Genomic DNA, 14,676 nt, shown 5'->3' with positions numbered 1-14,676 from the left:
GAAAGCAAATTTTACCATGGCAGACAATTGCGGGCTCTGTCTTGTTTCAGGCCTGAAGGTGTCCGTGCCTTCCACCGGCATTTTCCAAAGGGACAATTTTGCCCCTAGAAAGTAGACAGCTCTTCAGTTAGCACCAGTAAGAGAGCGATGATGTTTAGTTTGATAATGTGACTGTCAGTGGGATTTTGAAATGTCACTCCCACACCTAGCAGATGCAGTTGGCTCATTCCTCATTTTAGAAAAATGTACTGAAGTTCCTTTTGTAATTGATGCAAAATATTTCACAAGGCTGGAGTTTTATTTTGGAAAAAAAAAAAAAAAAAAACTCTCATTGCCTTTCAATTGAAAGGCATTTTAATTAATTCTCTTGAACATATTTAAACTGTTCTATCCTTTTTAAGGATGCTTTTGCAGGGACAAGCTATCTCCTTAAGTAAAACACATATGGCACAGAGCTAAACTAAAAATGCCCAAAACCAACACAAAAGAGTGAGCTGATGTTTCAGGAAGGTGGATCCTCCACTCGTCATCATTCTTGGCCCTGACTTTGCCAAAACATACATCTGTGAATAACTCTGGAAGGGTGACCCAGACAAATGTTTGTATAACAGGAGCTTGAAAATGTAACTTGTGTTTAAACAAGCATGCAAGACAAATCACAACTGGAATGACAGTATAAAAAACAAGTGAGAGGAGACACCAAAAACCTGTGGGAGAAAGACAACATGAGTTCCAGTCAGTTTTGGTACCTTATCTTACAAGTGAGCTCACCTAATAATTTGAGTACCAAAACTAATCTATTAGATGAGCTGATTTGTTGGGTTTTTTTAGTATCAGTTTTCAATCCATATAAAAATTGTCCCTCAAACATCACAAACGCACCTGCATTCCTCACATCCTCTCTACCCCTTCAAACTTTTTCCTCCTCTTTGAACAAATGCACCTAAAAGAAGAGGAAACCCTAAAAAACAGCCCCAGATTTACTGTATCTTGAATCCAGGATATATAGAAATATGGATGTGGAAAGAAAATTTATTCCTGAGTTAACACTTCACTCAGAAATAAATCTTTGATTTTTATCCTGTGGCAACTAAATCTCCTCTCCCTGCAAGTCCTGACATTGAACTTCATGGAAATGGGACTAGGCTGCTAGGAAAACTGCCGTGACATTTTCTAAGGGCCCAGATCTATACACCCATATGCTGGTCTTTAACTTCATCAGCTAAACATATTGGATTTGTTTTTTAAGATTGGAACAACATTATTTACCCTCTGTTCCATCATGCAAAGTTTAAAAGTGAACTCAATTGGTTTTGCTCTTCGTCCTAAAACTAAGGCAATGACCACTTTATCATCAGCTTGTTCTCAAAACTCATCACAGTTCTCTAAATTGCTCTTCTGTTTTCACAGCGGGGTTTGGTTGAACTTTCTTCTTTGAGAAACTGGCTATATACAACTATATCAGCCCATGAAACAGTCGCCAACATTTGGTAGAGCAAGGAAGACAAGCATATCCTGTACCAAATTCTGTGCAGTTGTTATCCTCCATTACACAAACACTTGGCAGGCTTCCATTATAAAATTTATGCACTAAAATTAGCTCTCACAATTGCAATCAATTGCAACAATCAAGCGTAAGTAATTAAGAAAAAAAGTGAGCATGAAAAGCAATGTTACGGCACTGCAGTGGTTCCTCTATTTATTTATAATTATGTCCAATACGGTCTTTCTATCCATCGTTCATAAGGCTGCAAGCACACAACCCATAAGCAGAGTAATTTCTCAACAAGAAGCTTCTTTCTGTGATGCCCCAGAACATTTCCTTGTCGTTTCATTTTTGACACTCTCTCCCCATCTCGGGGAAGGAGGCCGGGAAGGGACCCTACAAACTCCCCAGTGCAGAAGATGCCCTCCTCCATCTCCTCACACCCCAGCTTTATCCAGCACCTCTTGGGCTGCTTCACATACGCATGCACACACACCCTTTTCCTTGCCCCTGTTTCTGCAGACAAGTGACCTGGGCACCGCTGCCCTCTCCATCCTTCCTCACTCAGGACCCGTCTGTGTGGTGCTAAGGGAGGGGATGGTGTGCAGCTCTGCAGGACCCCCTCAGGGACAACCCGACCCTGGCTATATAGATTCTTGCCAGGGCTGAATCCCACCTCCGGCACTGGCTGTCAGGTAGCAGAGCACAGGGGCTTTCCAGGAGGGATGGGGAGGGATGGGTCCCTGGCCTGGTTTCGGCTGGGATAGAGTTAATTTTCTTCTTGGTAGCTGGTACATTGTGGTTTGGATTTAGTGTGAGAATAATGTTGATAACACGCTGATGCTTTAGTTGTTGCTAAGTAGCGCTTATCCTAAGTCAAAGACTTTTCAGTTTCCTATGCTCTGCCAGCAAGAAGGTGCACAAGAAGCTGGGAGGGAGCACAGCCAGGACAGCTGACCCAAACTCGCCAAAGGGATATTCCATACCATAGGATGTCATGCACAGTATATAAACTGGGGGGAGTTGACTGGGAGGGGACGATCACTGCTCGGGCATCGGTCAGCAGGTGGTGAGCAACTGCATTGTGCATCACTTGTCTTTTCTTGGGCTTGAGGTTTTTTTTAATTGTATTCCTTTTCATTACAATTATTATTGTACTTTATTATAGTGTTATAGTTTATTTTACTTTAGTTATTAATTCATTCTTATCTTGTCTTTTAATTCTCCTCCCCATCCCACTGGGAGGGGGGAATGAGCAAGTGGCTGCATGGTGCCTAGTTGCTGGCTGGGCTTAAACCATGACAGTCCCCAAAACAGCACCCGGGCTGCCTGTCACCGTAACCACTTGCAGAGCAAGTGTGCACTTCGAAAACATGAACCTTATTTTCTTACTACAGTGTGGGAAGGGATTAAGGGTTAAAAAGCCATTTTACCAGCCAACAGCAAAGCATCAGGAATGCTACTCAAAAAGATTTTCACGACCGTGAATAACTTTAAGACAACTATACAGGCACTTGGTCGATATGCGGGGGTTTTTTTATCACCCTCTTTGACGCAGATGGCATATACTGTGTACGGTATGGTGCCAGAGCAGAACTCAAAGGCAGCTTTGTACAGATTTTTCCCTCTTGAAACAACAACTCATGAAACTAGTAATAAATGTTACATTGTTTGGAATGAAAAGCAGATACTGTGTATAAACTTCTGGAAACTAAAACACATATGGCAAGAATACGCTAGAGAATATAGAATACTCTAGAGAATGCAAATAATAAAAAAATCCTCTCTGTGTAATTCAGTGTAAATATTGCATCTGATTGTCTCTTCTCTCCCACATGCATACAAGCAAATCAATGTCTGGCACCCCACTTTAAAGTCAGGAATACTCCATCTTCTATGCTAACAATCCACATAACTTCTGGCCCCTGAGAACCTATGACCTTGCATGTCATCACACATTCAAACCGAATTATCTGCCACTGTTTTAATTCACTTTGGGGTTTCGGGTTGTATTTTTTTAAACAGGTCACAGCTGTACTATAAAGGAATATACATAGATAAATAAGCATATGGTATTAAAGGAACATTTTTAGTTTTGCAAAAAGAAGAATAAGAAAAGCTTGCATGGTACAGCTTGATCAAATCAGAAGCAAAGCCCTCAGGTACTACACATTTGTCTCCCTTTCTCAGTTCCTAACAGCAGATGCTCTTCTGACCCAGACCTATCACACTGAAGAGAAAAATGAGCATAAACTCATCATTCTTTGTATCATCTAAAAGCTATTTACAGTGGTCAACATGAAACAAATTAAGCCGATTTGGACACAACAGAGAGCCCACCAACACGAGTTCAAGATTTTTTCCATGGACATCACTTGGCTTTGGTCCAAGCCTGTAATGTTATTTCTCACTGACATCCTTTTGCACCATGAAATTCATGTTCACAATTCACATCAGATAAAGCCAAAGAGGCCTCTCAGCAAAATGTCCAGAGAACCAGCTGACTCTTCGGCAAAGTCTACCACAAAAAAAGGCATATGGGCATGATCAAAAATGGATTTAGTATAATGCTGGTTCATATGACACTAAATAGAAGCTGGTATCTAGCACATCTTGCCCTTATTTTATTTTTTCATTGAACACACCTGTTGTTCTCACTCAAGATGAGGGCTAAGCTATTTAAACAGCCAAGTTACTTTGCGAGCTATTTCCCTTAGCATACAAGCAAGCCCAGGCAAGAGAAACCATTCCTCCAAAACACGGCTGCTTCCCAGAGATAGTGCAGTGCAAAATTTGTAGAGTAAATATGCTCTGTGACTTCACGAAGAGCCTCACACTTGGCGTTTCAGTACAGTATATTCCATGATTGCTTCCCCTGCAAAAATGCACATTGCAATGGGTTCCACCATCAAACTCTCATCGGTTTGGCTTTTTTGCTCACAGACTGAGCTGCACCTGCAGGTTCAAGTTGCTGCACCCCTCCACCCCTCCAGGCAAACCAGAAGGTGACTGTCAAAAATGATACTGGAAAACAAGAGCTACAAAAAAATTTTTATATGAAAAGTCTTCCAGTTGAGGGATGAAAGTCTCTTTTCAAAGGAGAAGAGAAATCCCAAAAGACCCATCCATCCAGTGGCCCTTTACCCGGGAGGATCAGACATGTCTTGGGAAGAAGAACAGGAACCTGAACTGAGGCTCCCACTTTCCAGCCAAGCCCCCTGATAACTGCCAAGGCAATGCTCATCACTCAAGCCCAGAGCAGCTTCTTTACCCTCTCTCTGATTCAAATCCAGTTTTAAACCCAAGCATAGTGAGAACATTTCTGATTTCTTGAAGCTTTATAGGAAAGCATTTACATTTTCAATGTAACTGCAATTAAAAGTTATGCATAAAATGTAAGGGTGATGTCAAGTTATTTAAAATTCCTCATTTTGAGTTTGCATTTAGGAGAAAAAACATATAGGGAAAGATTTTTAAAAAAATATACAAGTTGTAAGGGATAGTTTTAAATGTAGCAAAAAAGGAGATGACTAGAGGAAAGGATTTAGAGGAGAACTGAAGCTGATAGTCAGAAAAGGGGAATATAACAACACACCAGACTGCAGAATGCCCTCCAAAAGCAATGAAAAGATAATCATTGCAAAAATCACTGCCACAGCAGAAGATAATCAGCAGCTGAACACATCTCTATAAATTCTCATGCTCCTGCAGTGCTATGGAAATGCAATGCTATCCCAAATACTGGAATCTTCTTAGACTGGAGAGACAGGGAAAAGAAAATGGCCACACTCCAGAAGCATCTTAAAATACTTCCTGTGTTGAGTAGCACAAAAAAAACCAAATAGTAGCAGAGACTTATGTCACGTTCACAGCGGGGAAAGATCTCATTAATTGGCCATCCCACTCCTCAGTCTAGGAAGCGTGCTGCCAAGCCGCTCCAGGTACCAGGGGCAAAACGTCCAAGAGCAGCTACTTAAGTAGATAACTTCAAACCTGGCATGGCCAGCCCAGGCACTACACATCTTTCAAGATCAGGTGCCCACTGAGCAGATGACTGTTCAGATAACAAGCTGTAAACAAAATCACACACATGGATACACAGAAGAAATACTTTGGCTTCAAAGGCATTTTTCTTCAGCACGTAAACATTGCAGGAATTTCTCTCATGTCTCAAATAGCATTACTCTGTGCACAAAGTCAAGTCCACTCATGGCACAGTTTATTTCTGTCCGACTACCAGAAACAAAACAACAGCCTTTAACCACTCAGAGAGACTGCAGTACAACATCCTGAGGTTCAGAGATGCTCTGCAACGACGGGAGAAGCTATTTTTGGAAATCTATCTGGTTGCTAGGGCAAATTCTTATAACGATACACACCATCCACCAAGCAGAATCTGGTTTGCAAGTCAGGAAAGGAGGAAAAATAAAGATGAGAGATGACTAACCAGGGTAATGTGAGAAACCAAATGAAATGCCATGCTATACAGAAATATGGTTACGACTTCCATCAAGACTCAGCTGAACTCCTACGTGAAATACACCCGGTTGTTTTGAGCCAAAGGAGCCTGGATCACAGGCTTGAAAGAAATTTTGAAAGGTTGTACAAGGCATCCTGCTGCCTCCAAGGCAGGATTAACTATATCTAAACAGTACCTTATGCAGGGCATACCACTACTGAATCATAAGCATTTGTTCATACAGCCCTCTTGTATCAATATTATTTGTCTTTTACACAAGGGAGTAAATGAGGCAGACAGAAATGAAGCAGTTTGCCCTCAATTGCACGCTAAGTCTCATGCAAAATTAGGAAATCATTCCGGATGTTCAAAAACCCACAAATAACTGATGAATCAGTTTTCTAGGAGCTGTATGCATGGATATCTTCTAATTTTCAAAATTACTGGAGCCTCAATTCACTTCAACCTGTTACACATCTGGACAGTCTTACGTATTTTGTAAAAGACCACGACAGTTTTTCTATCCAAATTCCAAGCTTTCAACTCAAAAACATCTTTTGAAAGTTAACAGGGCAAAGATGGTAAAGAAAGGACAAAGTGAGGAGGGAGGGATTATAAACTATTTTCCATTTTCTCCACGAACAGCGAAGAATGGAAACTGCATGCTAATGTTCAAAAACACCAGCTTTGGATGACACAAACTGGAAAAGGTTGTATAATTTATACCTTACCACCATTATCTTCTGGTCAGCTTTGCGCTGAACTCAACTGAAATTATAAGAAAGTGTGCAGATCAAGTTTAGGAAGCCACCATACTCTTCTCGGTAGCCGAGCACTTTGTGTGTCAGAGGAAAGCTTCTGTAATTAAAATAGTATCTCCTTTACAACTGAGAACAGAGAATATTTAGTTAGACTTTAAACTGTTGAGGAGAGGCTTATATAATAATCTCACTTAGGCCTCACAGTCAAATGAACAGTGCCTACCAAGACTTAATCGAACTTACGCATAACTTGCTGGTAACAGAAAGTACTCTCAACACAGCCTGGCATTAAAACTGAAATAGTATGCTCTTTTCCTCCATTTTGACTTCTGAAATAAAAAGGTTCAAATCAATGAGAAATTTCAACACTGCAGAGACCACGAACTAAGTAGAGCCACCAGATTTAAAGATTACTGCTGTAATCTGCAGGAGTGATACTAAGAGCAGAATGACCACCAAGGCTGAAGCAGAAACCTCTGCCACAGGTGATGGATGGACATCCAGCAGGGCAGACACCTCCACCACAGTCCTGGGCAGATTTCACAGGCCTCTGGTCAGCAGGGGTTGCACCTCTCTTCGCCAGAATAACCACGAACCAGGCAACGCACAAGACACCAATTCGTTCTTCTGTGCCAACACATTGCACCCCCAGCCCCCTGCCTTTACGAAAGAGCAGTTTTCAGATGAAGGTCCATCTGATTCATTTCCCTTTGGGCTGCAGATTCCTCACGAACATGCATGTGACACAGGGATGCCCTGCAAGGGTTGTTCCTGCCCATAGGGTGGCACAGCCTCAGCAGGAGGTATAGACACAGGGCTCCAAGGGACAGGCCGGCACACCAAACCAGGCAGCAAGCCCTCCCCGTTTCTACTGAACATGCAGAGCTTCAATGCCACTCAGAGCTGAAGCACCTGCCCTCCTTTTGCTCCTCTGCTCAGGAAACAAATCAACTCTTACTTGATGAAGCGTTTGGGCAAGTAAAGATAAGGACATGGCTGAACTATTCAGAGCTCAAACCACAGCTGCCTTCAAACCCTTATCAACCATAACACCAAACACAAGGTTTTGTACTCTTCCAGCTGCCTCCCGAAAACCTCTTCAAATGGGACTGCTTTGCATGTGGGATTTCCATAGCCAGTCCCAAAAACCTGGCAATTCTCCATATCCACAGTGCATTCTGCTGTGTGAGCTCCAGCTGAGTGACCTGCACTACTTGGACGCAAAGCACAAGCAAGAGTAAGGCGCTCCCAAGTTTCCGCAGTGATCCAAAGATGCTACTCAGGCCCTGTAAGGACCATACTGTGCACATGAGTACACACATGCAGCCATTTAAGAAATGGTTGTGTTCACTTTAGGTACTGTTAAAGAGGCTAATGCTTCTAAATAACTCAATTTTGAAAAATGGGGCTTAAATACCATTGAAACCTAAGATCATAAAGAGAAAAACACATGTGCACATGCTCCTAAGAAACCAAACAGCTTTTCAAAACAGGATTTTTCTGACATGCTCCTAAAGAAAGCTTTTTTACATAAACCATCATCAACTGAAAAGCAATAGAAAGACTTCAACAAATTTGCCAGTAAATACTCCCATCCTACACAGGTAAAAACATTGGCACAAAAGTAATCTAATAACTTCCTAAGCTGATAAAATGCCATTATAAATTACAATATGTATGCACATGTGATATTTGTATCTGAACATATACATGTAACACAATGTACAGGTTTTTTTAAACAACTTCAGGAGAGTGTTTGGTCATACAATGACCTACCTGTACAGAAAAGACTAAAGGCAAAGATAATCTCTAATCCAAGTGAAATCCACCACAGTCAGGAGACCCACCCTATTGACAAAGACCAGACAGGGAATGAGGAGACCAAGCTTTTTTTTCATGCAGCACTGTTTCCTTCTGGGCAGCCCCACTACAACTCCCCAAGCCTCTGCCACTCCTTCAGTCACTGTCTTACAGGCAGGCTGACAGCTTATTTATGCAAAGGGCTTATCTTTGCTATGAGTGTGAGCTTTTACCTGCATTAAGGTCTTCATCTCCCTCCAAAGGGCCCCGCAGACAGATAAGCTGGCTTCTCTTCTCTGCTTCCCGCTGAAAGGAATACAGGTTGATAAATATTGGGAGGGAATCTGCCTGTAGCTTTACTAGACTACATAAATGGTTAAAATATTCCTAGAGCAGCAGGAAGCTTGTGGGGAGGACACAAAATGCACAGCTGCACAAATGTAAGATTAGGGAAGGAGGATGGAAGGTACCAGGAGGTCTGAAATATTTTCGGTGAGATACATACACAGGCTCACCCAGTGTCCTGACAAGTACTCTGATTTTAAAAGGCGCTTTAATCTGCCTTAGACCTATATAAACAAAGATCATAGAAACAATTGTACATAGCAGCCTGGGAAAGAGGAATACTGGTATCATCTTTCGCTTTGTAGCTTTATGTTGGAGAGGAGGGAGGAGAAGGAAAGAGGGAAGTAAAGTAACCACACTCAGCATCACAGCTTGACATGAACAGGCCTGTTTCCTTCGTTACTTTGGGTCATCAGGATAATTAAATCCTTTATAATAGCCACCGATCCGCGTCAGACAGCGCGTATAACTGTGAGCCAACTTCTCTAAGTTGCACAAAAGAGCTGCTATGTATTGCAAAATCACCTCTGCGCCTTGCTCGGCGCTTTCGGGACAGATTCTGGCACCGCTACTTCAGCAGCGCCATACCATGCCGACCGGCCAGACAGATGGACAGCCTCAGCCCACGCCGGCCACAGAGCCCCACACACAGAGGTCCGGTGCCATTTGGGGAGCAAGGTGGTACCCCAGTGTCTGAGATACAGCCTGTCCCGTGCTGTCCAGGGGACCCTGCAGTTCGCCCACAGCTTGGATGCCACATGCATTTTTTGGAAGAGCTGTGGAGTTGATGGAAAGGTCAGTCTGAGTCGCTGCACTTCTGTTTCCACCCCTCCTCCCCCAACTGCAGAGTTTCTAAATTAATCTGGGTCTTTAGGCTTGTTGGCTTTTATTGTCATTTAATAAAGAAAAGCCCAGCTTTCACGCTACAAACTACAGGGCTGAAATCCCCAGACAAGTTTAGTAAGTGCTTTTTGCAATTCGCCTTTGCCCTTATTCATCCAAGTGTACTCCCTTAAGTGTCTCCTAAAAATCTAAGATAGGAAATGCGCTTAGTTTCTTCCTTATTTTCCCCTCCCTGCAATGTTTTAATCAAAACGTGCAAGCCAGCTACATCCAGCAGGCACAGGGAGGATAGGAACAGCACTGCTTTGTGCAGATTGCGCTCGACAAGTCACATCAGCAGGCTGCAGCCTGAACCAATACCCCCCTTCCTCCCCAAATCCTGACCTCTGCTACTTGGAGGTCTCTGACTTGAGGATGCCAGAGGGCAAGAAATCCTGCTTCTGTGCAACAAGACATTGTTAAAGGGAAAATTCCTTGGGGTTTTTTTTTTTTTCTCCTAAATCCTTGACAAGGAGATCTGTGTGTGTATGGCCCACAGCAGAATAATCCTATGTCTATCAAAATGAAACATGAATTTACTGACCAGCTCTCACGTGCTGCAGGGACCAAGTCAAAGCCTAGACATTTGCACTGGCTGTCTCATGACAATATAACACCTTTTCTATTTTAGCTTCACTTAAGTACAGGAGAGAAAAAAAAAAAATTAGTAAAAATGTGTCTAACTAATAACTGGAAACTTTCTGTTAAACTAATCAGAGCGCTACGCTTGGGTAGGGGCGTTTTACAGCTTCCTAGGATGCGGTAACCAACCAAACATAACCCACCATCGGCTCCTGGCAGGATCAGCTGCTCGGCTGCAACAGCACGCATCTGTTAGCGCTGGCAATTTACAACTGGAAAGTATTAGGGAGGGCTGATTAATTGCTACAATATGAAATTTCCATGCCTTCATTTTACATTAGCAGCTTCGCAGTTAGCAAAAACACGAGGGAAAACCAGAAAAGGGGGGGAATGGAGCGGGAGGAGAAAGCAGCCCCTCTCAGACACATTCAGGGCCAGGAGCATCCTCAGAGGATGCTCCCTTTTCAGCAGGGCTTCAGCTTTCATCAGAAACAAACGAGGCCTCCATGTTTTCAGGCTGCACAGAAAACTCCACAGAGGGAGCTGACACAGCAATGTCCTCCAGAGCCCCCAGACCCCCTCTCCGCCACTGGGGTAGGCTGGCAGGGCTTGTGCCCCAGGGGCACACAGAACTGCAGAGAGACCACAACACCCACAAGATGGACGGAGGTAACACCATCCATCCTCCTTCGCACCTCCCTCCTCTTCTTCCCCCCCAAAACGGAGGGGTGAGGGTTACGCAGCAAATCCAAGGCTGCAAACCTCTTGCTTTGCACCCCCTCCCTACCGAGCCCCTGGCACCACATGTAGGGACCAGCCACCTTAAAAAGTGGAGACCATCAAGAGCCACCTTTGCCTTCCCGGAGTGCAGGAGCAGGCCCAAGCTTAGGCACCTGAACGGGCATGGGGAAATGGAACCAGTGACAGCCATAGGAAAATCACAAATCCTCTGCCAGAGGGCAAGCTCACCACCGGCCCAAGGCACCGGGACACACTGCACAGAGATGCCAGTGTCACAGGCTTCCCGCTGAGATGCTCCGGTCCAACCCGTTAGCACAGGGGCAATTTGCACCCGCTGCTGAAGTGGGAAGTAGGAAACCACCACATCTTGCTCCCCGGATGGAGCAAAGCAAGATGACGGCTTTGTTGTCACCTCCCCTGCATCCCTTTCTCTCCCCTCCACATACAGGCAGCGGGCTTATTTCCAACATGCTTTGCGATACAAACTCAGATGAACAAAAGAACAAAAACTCTCGCCCCCTCCCTCCGGAGGAGAGAGGAAAATTCAGAGTTCGGTCTGCCACTCCGCTGCTAGCTGGCACCGCCGCTGCCAGTGCCACGTGGGCCGCCGAGTGCCGGGTAATTTCACACGCCATATGTGCGGCAATTGGGAAGTGCCGAGAGCTGGAGGAGCAGCCACTGCCTGCAAATCAGCGGTGTTATGGGGAGGGAGAAGCAGCAAAACAACATCCATAAGTAATCTGTCACACGCAGTCTTTCCAAGGTGACATAATGCCCCTGGACACGCTCCCAGTCCAACACGAAAGGCATGTGGACACAGGGCACGCTTTGGCATCACCTGCCTGCATGTGCAGTGCTGCTGGCGGTGATAAACCCAGAATGCAGCATCCACCACCACGCGGCCCACAGGCAGGGGTTTGGGGGGCCATCATCCCACATGGTGACAGGCAAGGTCTGGGCAGCAGACCCAAGGGCACCGCACACATGGCTGCTTGTGTGCCATGCACCCAGCCGAACCCGGCGGCTCTGCCTCGTCCCCCCAGCCTACAGCCATACCCCTGGGATCTCTGCCTCTGGCTGGGAAACCCACTGGCACGTTTCCAGGATTGCCACTGAAAGGGACCTGCACCAGGCAGGAGAGCAGGCTACAGGCAGAACAGCCCTCGGCAGGGGTCGGCGATGCACACACCAGGTGCAAGAGATGAGCATCGTCTCGCCTGGGAGGAGAAACCGCCTCCCTGCAAGGAGCTCCACCAGGGGGAATACAGCGTTGCCAAGCTTCAGGCATCAAAACCTTGATGTCTACTTCACACCTGGGGTTTTCCAAGGCAGGTTTTTTGTCTGTTTTAACAGCTGCTGGGTCCACGTAACAAATTTTATGCAAGCAAGATTTAAATCCTCATAATTAAAGAGGCACAGAAATGGGGTGGGTGAGGGTGGGGGGCGTGGGACAACAACACACAACACAACGACACGACAGACACCCACACACTTAAACTGTAAAAACTTAAGAGGTGGAACAGCACAGAAGTTCTTGTCCCCTAAGTAGCAACGCTTTATTTTTTTCTTTCTTGAAAACACCTCAGTCACTGAAGAAAGAAAAAAAAAATAATGAAGTTTTAAAAACATGGTCTGACACAACATTTGTACTCACCTTGGCAAGATCTCTTATTTTTCAAAGGTCTAACAGCTTCTGGGTGAATATAGCAGCTCCAGAAAGAGAGAGTTTGACAGTACTATCTGCAGAGAGATACCTTGAAAGCAGAGGGTCTGAGTTTTTCTGTGTAGACCCATTAACAGATTTCAGTGTCACAGTTCCTCCAGTTGGCTTCTCCTTAGCAGAACGGTCTGGAGATGAGTTGCTGGACGGCTCTGGGACAAAACACAAGAAGCCTCTCCAGGGAGCTGGGCTCCAGCAATCGGGCGTGCAGCGCTGATGCACCAAATGGCTGCACCCCGGGTTGAGCGTCGCCGTCAGGTACCAGCACACTCCCCTGCGCGAAGAGCAAACACAGAGCTGACAAGTGCAGCCTTCAGCTACGGTGTGGCGCTTTGCTTGTGTTTTATGTAACTATTTATGACTGTTATTCAATTATGAAGGAGAGCTTACCATGGAAACTGCAAGGAGGTATTTTGTTTAAGATACAGAGCACACTTTTTAAGTAAGAGCTGTTAATCTCTAATATACAAACATCTTAACTGCATTCAAGGTTTTACATTTAGACGCGTTTCACAGAAGACGGCCAGTCCTACTTGGAGACTATGCACAGCACGGCACACTTTAAAACAAAGAATTTTTAAATTTTTCCTCCCTAAAGCTAAAAAGCCAGGTGAAATGAAGGGAAGGATCCACTCCTTTATGCAGCCGTTACAGGGCTTGGCGGGAAATGCCATTTTCCACTGAGGCTCCACAGGACAGTAGTGGCTTAGCAGGCTGCCAGCCTACATCAGCCCCCCAAACTGCTAAGCCTCAGGGACCAGCCCCAATCACGTACAGCCCACAGTTAGTCGGTAAGTGACCTAGTAATCCAATTAGGCAGCAACACAGGCTGTCTAAAGAAATAAAACAAAAGGAAATGGGGAAGGGAAAAGTAACAGGAAAGAAATTATGCCTAAAGCAAAGCGTATCCTCATTACTCCCCTAATCCGCAGCTGCGAGCAGGAGATTAGCTGGGTGCCCAGCGCCTGGGAGAGGGGGAGAACAACCTACGGAAAGCCCAGCTCACATTCCAGCCTGGAAACCCCCTGTCACTAAACACAAGAGCTGCTCGCTGGGTGTATGGAAGACCAGGCAGCGAAGAGACAGTCCTCTCTAGCCGGCCTAGTCAGTAAAGCTTGGTGTGATTTCTCCAACCTGCTCTAGCTATTTAAGGCACTTCTCTGGCTTTTGTAGCACTGCATTCAGCCATTGCCAGGTACTCCAAGCGCATTATCCAGAAAACCACATGGCTGCAAAGGGACAGGGGAGGGACACGAAGATGATGCCTTCTGAACATAGCTGGGTGGCAGAGGCTGCTCCCATGAGTGCTCCCTTGAGGTGCCCACCCCTGGCTGCCCAATCCACCAGGTGCCCAACGGCAAAGAGTATCCCGTGCTTTTCAGAGGATGCCCCACATCTAGCACAAACATGAACAAGTACAAGAGAAACCACCCATTCAGCTTTAAAGGTCAGAACCCCTGGGAAGAAAAGGGAAACGCAATTTTGCAAGGCACTGTGAAAAACACTACAACTGCAAAAAGGGGCTTTCTGTTTAAAACAAACGTTTAACTGCTGGTGGTTTTCACACACCTAAGAAATGAGCACAGCCAAAGTTTTAAAAATACGTTTTAAGCAACTTCCTAGCTGAGTTCTGGCTTCCGCTGGGCCGTAAGATAATTATAAACTCAAACACAGTGCAAGAGATCTCAGCTGCCGATGGATTTGTTTGTGGGTGTGAAAGCTCAAAGCACAAAAACGATCACATCAGCTTCCATGCTGGAGGCCCAAACAGCAGCATTATCTGGGGTTTTGGAAAACAACAAAATGAAAGGAAAAGCGCCTTGCAAATGCCATTGCTTAATTATAAATTAGCATTTTTAATAGGAAAGTAAACATAAGGCTTGTTTTATATGATGATAAC

General features: G+C 44.9%; 1 protein-coding gene across 2 annotated transcripts in view; it reads right to left on the bottom strand.

Annotated features, from left to right (window-relative positions):
• TIAM1 (T-cell lymphoma invasion and metastasis 1) overlaps positions 1 to 12,942 on the bottom strand; it is a 156,299-nt gene extending 143,357 nt beyond the window's left edge. Inside the window, exon 1 of one of the 2 annotated variants that reach the window (XM_010585274.1) lies at positions 12,711 to 12,942. The gene's annotated coding sequence lies outside the window, so the exon portion shown is untranslated. Of the gene's footprint in view, positions 1 to 8,739; positions 8,807 to 12,710 lie in introns of those variants that run through there. The other variant, XM_010585275.1, reaches the window with a different exon arrangement.
• Positions 12,943 to 14,676: the final 1,734 nt, after the last annotated feature.

The sequence above is a fragment of the Haliaeetus leucocephalus genome, unplaced genomic scaffold (assembly GCF_000737465.1).
Source record: "Haliaeetus leucocephalus isolate CR32 unplaced genomic scaffold, Haliaeetus_leucocephalus-4.0 Scaffold93, whole genome shotgun sequence".
Classification (NCBI taxonomy): domain Eukaryota; kingdom Metazoa; phylum Chordata; class Aves; order Accipitriformes; family Accipitridae; genus Haliaeetus; species Haliaeetus leucocephalus.
The sequence above is the reverse complement of the archived record's forward strand: the minus strand, read 5'-3'. Positions and strand labels throughout refer to the sequence as shown.